This window comes from Neovison vison, chromosome 6, assembly GCF_020171115.1.
Source record: "Neovison vison isolate M4711 chromosome 6, ASM_NN_V1, whole genome shotgun sequence".
NCBI classification, from domain to species: domain Eukaryota; kingdom Metazoa; phylum Chordata; class Mammalia; order Carnivora; family Mustelidae; genus Neogale; species Neogale vison.
In genome coordinates, this window is record NC_058096.1 from 110,333,331 (window position 1) to 110,342,406 (window position 9,076).

Here is a 9,076-nt window from a genome sequence, read left to right on the forward strand (position 1 = left end):
GGCCTAGAGTCTCAAGGGGAGTCAAGGTCAAACCCAGGTCCTGTGCATCTCAGACCAGGCCTTCTCCCACCTCACATCCCTGATTCTCCAAACTGAAGCCAGAATGGAAACCACTGGCCCGGAGACGGGGCTTGCTTAACCTCTGCATTATTGGTCAATAGTTCCATAATTGAAACTAAGAAAGAATTCGGTGTGGGTTGGAACAGAACCCATTTCTAGTAAACATAATGTTGAAAATCTTAGGTGACTATTTCCTAAAGTCCAGAGCATTCATGTCCTCAAAAGGAAGATTCAGCTCTAAATGTGGGATTGCCTGTCACCCTTCTGGCTTTTTCTCGAGCATCAGTGGGCTCCATAAGAGGAGAAAGGATGATTCCCCCTACTAGCAAGAAGCTGACAAGTATCAGTGGCTTTGAGGTGCTAATTCTCCAACAAAGATTTTACATGTACCTCACCTTGTTTCATGCTCATAACAACCAAGGGTGGTAAATAATGTCATGATCCTCATTTTCCAGTCAAATAAAAATAAAATTTAAAAAATTTAAAAAAAAACAAACCTGAAGACTCAGATAAGTCCAGTGTCTTGAGTTGCAAGCTGGTGCCAGGTTCGTGCCTAGGGCCTCTCTGAACCATGGGGAGACTGTTCATGAGGGAGCTGCGGCTTCCACTCCACATCCTTTTTTGCACAGCTCCTGCTACGTATCAGAACTGTGCAGTGATCCTTTCACCCAGAAAAGTCTGTGAAATATACACTGTCTCTCTGCTTCATCCTCCAGCTCATATGTGTTATCTTTTGGTTCATCTGTCATGGCCCAAGCATTTTCTGACGGTGGCACTGTGCTGGAACTGAGGGGCTGAAACACACCCCTGCCTTTGAGGTTTTGAAGGTTGGCAAAGATGAGGGTGGGGGGAGACATATTGTCAGAGAGCTCTAATCAAAGAAGGACAGTTGAGTCGCCAACGAAAGACATGGATTTGTATCTGATGGTACAGAGGTGGGAGGGTAGAGAAGGGCATGTGCCCATAACTAGGGGACCTATGCATTCAGGGAAGGTCAACAGGGGCAGACAGTCTTGCCAGAGGGTAGGATGCAGTATGAGTTCGGGTTAGAGTTCAAGCCAGAAAGTCTGGGACTGGTGTTCAAAGGAATCTAAGGGACTTCCTTCTTCTGAAAGTGCCAGTTTCAGATCAGCCCAGACATAGATGGCACCCATTTGTGGGGAATCTCAGTTTCCCCTTTGTACAATGAAAGCCATGAATGTCACCTATGAGGGACCTGTGTGAGAGTGGGGCAGGAGGAAGTAATAGCGGAATGCATTGATATCCTCTAGGGTAGGGTGGAAAGGAAATGCAAATCACAGATATTTATAATTGCAGCAAACTGAAACCCAAAAGATATTACTGTGGGCTGCCAAGCATTCCTGCTGGAAATCCTAAAAACCTGCTACCTTGAGGCTGTGCCCAGATCCCAGCTGGAAGCAGACTTATCTCTTCTCAGCTCCTGCCAGGCTGTTCCTCATACAACAAACACTAAGCTCCCCACATAATCCTACCTACAGAGGAGGAACTCCACACCCTTCTGTCTTCTCTTTTCAAAGTACCAAGCTGAGCCCTAAACTCCCAGGTCATGACAAACTATTTTTTTGTCCTCGGTGCCCACCAGGCCACCCTGGCAAGTCTAGACCCTCAGAGTTGGGGGCTGCATGGCTTGGGAAACATCATAAAGTCCCACTAGTGCCCTGACCCAGCCCCTGATTCTGGAGCCTCCCTTGCAGCAGGCTTGTGCTAGGCATCTGAGGAGCTCAGGAGAACAGCAGGAGGACAAGGGTCTGGCCTCAGGAGAGATGGAGAACAGGGTCTTAGCCTCAGCACAATTTCCTCTTCTACCAAAGGGAGGGAAAGACCACATTGGTCTCAACCTTTTTCTTCTTTTAAAAATGTCAATAGGGGGCACCTGGGTGGCTCAGTGGGTTAAGGCCTCTGTTTTCAGCTCAGGTCTTGATCCTGGGGTCCTGGGATCGAGACCTGAGTAGGGCTCTCTGCTCAGCAGGGAGCCTGCTTCCAGCTCTCTCGCTCTCTCTGCCTGCCTCTCTGCCTACTTGTGATCTCTGCCTGTCAAATGAGTGAATAAAATCTTAAAAAAAAATAAAAATAATAAAAATTAAAATGTCAATGGTCCCCTTTTTCACATGCTGTTCTTCATGGAACCCTATATACATAGCTGGAAGGTACCTACATGTAGCCTCCTCAGGCATTTCAGAAAGATCCTAAACTAGTGTTTCTCAGACTTTAATGCCCATCATAATCTGGATGGATCTGGTGAAAATGCAGATTCTGACTTAGAGATCTGGGATAGGACCCAGTTGACATTGATGCCAGTGATCTATGGATCACATTGGAAATAGCAAGTGTCTAGGGTTCTAAGAATTGGTTGGAAAACCACTGATCTGGAAATATTAAACCAAAGCTCCTGGATTAGATGTTTCTTCTCTGGATTGAACTCAGCTTCTGCAATCAACTATAAACCAAGATCCTAGAATGACCTCCTTACCTCCCTCTGGCTCTGGGTGTCTACCATCTATCTCTACAAGGCAGTCTGGAAACATTCCCGAGAGGTGTAGCCATGAGGAAGAGCTCTAAGCCATATCCTTCTAATAGAGAAGTACAAAAGGTTAAGGTAAATCCTCTCCAACCCACCCACCACCTTAACACACAGTGAGATCAAATCAATGTTCCCACTGGCTCTCAAAAGTATGACCTTGTGACAGCCACTTTCTTCCTGCCCTCTCGTAACCCCAGCAGATGAATGACGGAAGTCATTTTCCTCACAAAGTCCCTGTCCCTTGGGCCCACCCCCTTGGGACTGAAATGCTCCCACTGAGGTCAAACGTATTTTTAGCACTGTTCATGTGGGACCATGCTTGGCAAATTCTCCTAGACATCAATCTTGGATTCCGCAAATGCCAGCTCTTCTAATCCAGGAGGCACAGAGGCGACAGAGAAATCTGAGTGCATTGGAAAATAAAGCACATGGCCTTTTGAGGATTTTGTCCATATGCTGTGTATGATAAAAACAACAACAGTAACACCTAATGCTCATAAAATGCTTCAGCATTTATAGAGCAGTTCCACTGGTGTTGGCCTCATTTGATCTTCCCAAGAGGCATATGGGAAAGATAAGGCAAAAATGACTCTTATTGTATTTAAAGGAAGGGCCAAGAGACTCGGCATGGTGACAGATCCAGGAGGTAACAAACTTGGTTCTCCGGCCTCCAGGTCCAAACCCCAGTGCCTTTAAATCCCCACACAACTCTAACCTTTGGCTTCTCCTTCTAGCTTTGTTTTGTTTTCCACTGAAATATTTTGAGGAGCAAAATCTGCAGACTTTCATGTGAAAAGCCTGGGGTGAGAAGTGTTTCTTTAAAAATGGAAGACCAGAAGCAAGGAAGAATGAGGCACATTGTATATCAGTCATGGTCCTCAGACGAAGCAGAGGACACACTCAAAACAGGGTGACCAAAGAGAGATTAATTAAAGAGTAATATATACAGGTGTGATCAGGGTTAAGTAAACCCAAGAGATGGTGAAGCATACTGGGGCTAACAACAACTGGGAGCTGCTACCAGTCCACCATCTAAAAGGACAAAGAGAGAGGCAGTTCCCAAGATCTGGTGGCCATGCCAGGAGGCTGCAGGAGAGGGCCACTGATAGGAAATGTGGCCTTTCATGGCAATATACAGCCTCCACTAACATCCAGCCAGCAGGGAGGGAGATATGGGATGATAGATCCTCACTTCTCCCTCCTCCCACCCTCTGATCACTTAATCAGTGAGTCCAACCAGAAGCCAGAGGGCATGGAACTTACTGATCTCTACAAGATCAGCTTCCTGAAGAGGGGGAAGAGAAGGAGGTTGGATTTAGAGGGTCAAATAGGGAACACCAGGCACATAGCTATGATAGCCAAGAAATTGGTTGCAGTGGAGGTGGAAGAAGGGCAGGCATAACGGAGTCTGGTGGGCTGGATTTTGAGGAGGAGCTGGTAGCTTGGTCCTCCCAAAGTAGAGTTACCCCAGAGCCCGGCTGTCATTCCCTGGGGCCACTCTGGCCCCAAGTTTCAGGGAAGCACACACACACACACACACACACACACACACACACACACACGCATAAAAGCAGACTAATAGCTCCCAAGAGGCCCAACCAACCCCACAGGCAGTGTTGGCTGTCTTGGAACCTGGGTTTAAATCCCAGTTCCTCCATTTTGCTTTGTGTGATCTTGGGCAGTACCTTTAATGTCTCTGAGTCTCTGAGCTTCACCTGTGGGGATAATCCTGCCTGTCTCAGGACAGATGGGCACATTACACACCGAGAAGCCATGCAAGGTCAGGATGTAAGAACATGGCAAGAATGCCACGCAAGGAAGTCATGTAAAAATGTGGTGGAATCCAAATGGTCTGGACCATCTATGCCTCATTTTCTCTCTGTAAAATCCAGCTCCTAATACCTAGACTTGAGGCAGGATAAAGCCAAAGTATTCCCAGACTCACCATGTCAACCTTCTGCCATCTAAAAAGAAGAAGTAAGAGGTGACACAGTCAGTGGCAAAGATAGGACCAGGAGGCATCCTCTTATGGCCTCATGGTGTGCCCCCATGGTCCTTGCCCCTTCCACATGACAGTCAGTGAGACAAAGGATGAGGTAAGGTCTTGCCAATTGTATCAGTGGTGGTAATCACTGCAGTTAATAGCAATCTTTCCCCCGTCAATCTATCCCAGGGTGGAAAAGTCCCATCATTAACCATGTCTTCCAGGGCACTGGAAAGTATGATTATTTGACCAGGATAAGGCACATGAACACTCATGAGCAACCATCAGGAGTGTTCATCTGAGTCAAGAGAAATGTCACTTTGCAGAGGACAGGATCCAGAGGCCACAGGTAAGTTGTGATGGGCAGCAGGTGGCACAAAAGACCAGAGCCTGATATGCTCCCTACAAAGGAAGGAAAGCTTGGGTAGGGACCCAAGAGGGTACATAAGACTCCCAACCCCAGCTGGCTAGAGGAGAAGTTAGGTAGAGGAGGAAAGCCCAGCCCTAAACAGCTGATGGGCTCCCCCATATTCTCCCTGAGAGCAGGCAGAATTGGGCCCCACTCTCCAGGCCTTCCTTTTGCAGACAGACCCCAATGGGCAGGCTTCAGGAAACATCTCCATCTGTGGATTCTTCAGTGGAGAGTTTGTTACAAGAGGATCACATGCCACATTGCAGCTTTTAATCTAAGAGCCAAGGGACACCTGGGTGGCACAGTCAGTTACGCATCTGACTCCTGGTTTTGGCTCAGGTCCTAATCTCAGGGTTGTGAGATTGAGGCCTGCTTCAGGCTCTGTGCTCAGCAGAGATTCTGCTTAGAGTTTCTCTTTCCCTTGCACTCTGCCACTCCCCTCTGCTCACTCGCTCTCTCTCTCAAATAAATAAATCTTTTAAAAAATTTTTAAATAAATAAAAGCCCAAATCTCCTAGGGAAGACCTCCAGCTTTCAGAATGTGTGGACCGGCTCACACCCCAGGGAGCTCATTCTGTTCTTCTTCCCTTCTATTACCCATCTCTTCAACTGCCCCTCTGCCCCCACCATGTTCAATTGTTCTTCTATACACTCATTTAACTAATATTAATTGAGCACATACTGTGGGTCAGGCACTGTGTTTATCATGAGGGATATCATGAGGAACCCTGCCTGCACAGAACTGATCATCCAGATTTCACTGAAACAAATGTGGGAGCAAAGATTGGCTCGGTCAAGAGTCCAGTGCTAAACAAACACGTGCTGCTCCTGGAAGGACTATCTTCAGCACAAATATCCTGAACAGAATTGTACATAGTATATCCAGAGAGCCCAAACTACTCTGAGGGTCAGGACAAAGGGAGTATAGGTTTCTCTCAGAGCATGGGAGGTAGTCTGGGACAGTTCCCATCTCCGTGGCCCAGTGAATGACCTTGGGCAAGTTCCTTCACCTGTCTGAGACTCCTTTTCCTCCTCTGAGTGACGGTGGTCATCACAGTACCTCACTTATGGAACCACAATGAGAATTAGGATAATACATCTCGAGCTCTGAGAACAGTTCCTGGGATGGCAGGTACTCAATAGTCACCGTCACTAGTGACCTGAGGCCAAGGGGGGCCATGACTCACCAAATGCTTCTCACCTAGTTTCCTAACAGAAGCAAGGTTGGAACCTAGGTGCCCCCAACACCAGACCAGTGTTCTTTCCACCGCATCTCCTATCTTCCCACCAGGGAATCCACATCATGAATTTAGCTATATCCCATTTGAATGTTTAAACAAACTGGGAAATTTGAGCTTGTATCTCCATACAGAGCCTTTCTTATTTGGGCCACCAGAAAGATTATATTTCTTCCACTCAAGTAACCCCATTGCCAACAGCCAATCATCGGGCTCACCCTCCTTGCTAAGGAAACTGAAGCCTCTGACTCCATGGCCAGCACTTAGGGCCAAGCATTCCCTCCTGGCCACATCTCGCTGAATCACTGTACCCCTGCAGCCCAAATCTTCACGGTTACTTCCCCACCTCACTTCTTTGCTTAGATTGAGCACTGTTTCCAAGATCTCACCAGGTAAAGGTTGTGAACAGGTGTGATATAAGGGAGTCCTTGTGTGAAGATCTGGGGCCCTGCAGTGGGTCCATAGATCCACTCAATTCACAGTCCGGGTCATGGCAAGCCCATGCCCCAACTCAGTGAAATTAACAGACGTAGGTGATTTATGTCACACCAAAGCATATTTAACAGTCCATTGATACCTCACAGCCTAAGCCCTAACCGCTTGCTGATTCTACTGAATCACAAAGTATTAGTTTGGTGTAACTTTAGAAATCATTTGCTCTGCTCTCCCTTTCTCTTGTAGGCATTGCCAGAGTCTTAGCTTGGAACTTAGAATAAAAAGTAACCGAGTATTGGGGTACAGAATTTGGACCCAGTAGCCAAACTACCTAGGCCCAACTCTGTTCTAGCCATTAAGGTGAGGCTTTGGCCAACCCACTTCCCATCACTGTGCCTCAGTTCTCTCATCAGTAAAATGGAGCAAAAGTATTTCCCTTATAGGACTGTCATGAGAATTGAGTAAGTTCATAACTAACAAAGTGCTTAGAGCAGTGCCTGGCACATAACCAAGCACTATGTGTTTATAATAAATAAACTAAGAAGACAGGACCTTCTGTGAGTCTCAGTCAGTTTTATGCCCACTCAGCATGCTGTCAGATTGGATTAGATAGTCTCTAGGGGCCCCCTTATTTTTTTTATCATGGTGGTGGCATCCCTTGCTGGAATGGGTGGTGTACCGCTCTCTGAGATGAAAAAACAGCTCTTTGGAAGCACCAAGAAGAACACAGTGACAGAGGAATAACTCACCTGACTGAGGCAAAGATCTCCATGACTTTGATTTTTGCCTTGGCCTTAGCCAAAGTTATTACAGGAAGCTCCTCAGGAGCTTGGACTGGAGAGTGTGCCCACTGGTGGTCTCAGGGGGTTTCTGTCAGGTATCATGGAGCTGGCCATTGCTGGGCACTCTTCACTGCTTGCCCTCCACCCTGTCTCTCTCTGATCCACCTCATGTTTGTCCTCTGACGATGGTTGGGGACTCAGAATCCTCCCTTTGCTTCCACCCAGGTATTCTCCTTTGGAGTCTGATTCCATTAAAAGAATTCTATGATTCATTTGGCTCTGCTGCTGTGGGGGGTTGGGAGTGGAGACAAGAGAGTGATGGAGAAAGAGTACAAGTTGGACATGCACAAAGGGCCCTGATTTGTAAGATGCTCTGTTCACTGCAGATTAGGAAAGAGTACCAGCCCCTGCACTGGTGCCTTTCATGGACCTGAATGACAGGAAAGTTCCCCAGATGCCTGCAGAACCTCAGAGGAACACAGGCTGTCTTCAGATACCTCATTCTCTACTATGTCATTGATGGTGACAGCCAGAGATGATGCACAGGTGTTCAGGTTTAGGTTGCTCCTCTCCTTCCCCCCAGCACCCCCAACTCCCATCCTACAGCCCAGTCTCTCAGCCCAACCACTGTCCAGCAGCCCACCTGTACTTGTTGCTAAGTTAGAGCCACCTTCTTATTGTACCATTGTCTTGCTCTGATTTTTGGTCTCCCCACAGCCTTCAGGACAAAGTCCAGGTCCCCACTGGCCCTCAAGTCCCGATTATCTTACCTCCACAGCTTCCCTATCCAAACAAAATTATGCCATCCTTTGCCACCCCAAGCTGTCATTCCTCATCCTACAGTAGGAATACCTCACCTCCATATTTGAGTCGAAACCATGGGTTCTAACCATCTACTCACTGGGTGGCCTGGAGAAAGTTACTTAACCTCTCTGAGTCTCATGTTTTTTAGCTACAAAGTGATGCTATCTAAGATGGAAGGGCTTTCATAAAGAGGTAATGTACAAGGTTTTAGCACTGTACATTGGATATAGTAAGAGTTCAATAAAAGTGGTTATAGTAATAGCCATAATAATAAAGACTATGGGCATGATTGTTCTATCTCAAGTCGTCACATCCTTTTGTGAGCTCCCAATTGAGCACCACTCCTCCTTCATTTGAAGTCTTTCTGAATTTGTGACCATGCTCCTATTCTGCATAATATTATTGTGGTTTCCCACTTACCCTGTCTCTCCGTTTGGAAGCAGGAACTATGACTGGTCCAAAAATGGATCCTCGTACTTAGTAGGTGCTCAGTGAAGGTTTCTTTCATTTGGATGTTCCCTCTATGCCCTGGAGGGAGGGCCATAGAAAGTGAATGGTGCTCCTGAGCTGCTCAGGAGTAATGGATCCCTCTTTAGAAATGAGACAGAGCCACCCAGTATGGGTGTCTGCCTGTAGGGACACATGGCACAGCCTGGGTAGCCACAGGGATCAGCTCGTGATCTTCACCCTCGTGCCCCACACCCTACTTCTCAAAGCCTGGACTGGTGCTATGGTTGGTCACCAGAAAGAACAGGGGAAGTGTGTGCAAGAGAGCAATTGCTTTTGCCACTGAGACTTTGCTTGGGAAATGGGAGAAGT

The 9,076-nt window shown here is 47.1% G+C and overlaps 1 long non-coding RNA gene across 2 annotated transcripts in view; it reads right to left on the minus strand.

Moving 5' to 3' along the window:
* The window catches only part of LOC122910513, an 86,059-nt gene extending 77,319 nt beyond the window's left edge, over positions 1-8,740 (minus strand). The window contains exon 1 of one of the 2 annotated variants that reach the window (XR_006385233.1): positions 8,678-8,740. This is a non-coding gene — a long non-coding RNA (uncharacterized LOC122910513). The remainder of the gene's footprint in view (positions 1-8,677) is intronic. The other variant, XR_006385232.1, reaches the window with a different exon arrangement.
* Between the last annotated feature and the right edge of the window lie 336 nt (positions 8,741-9,076).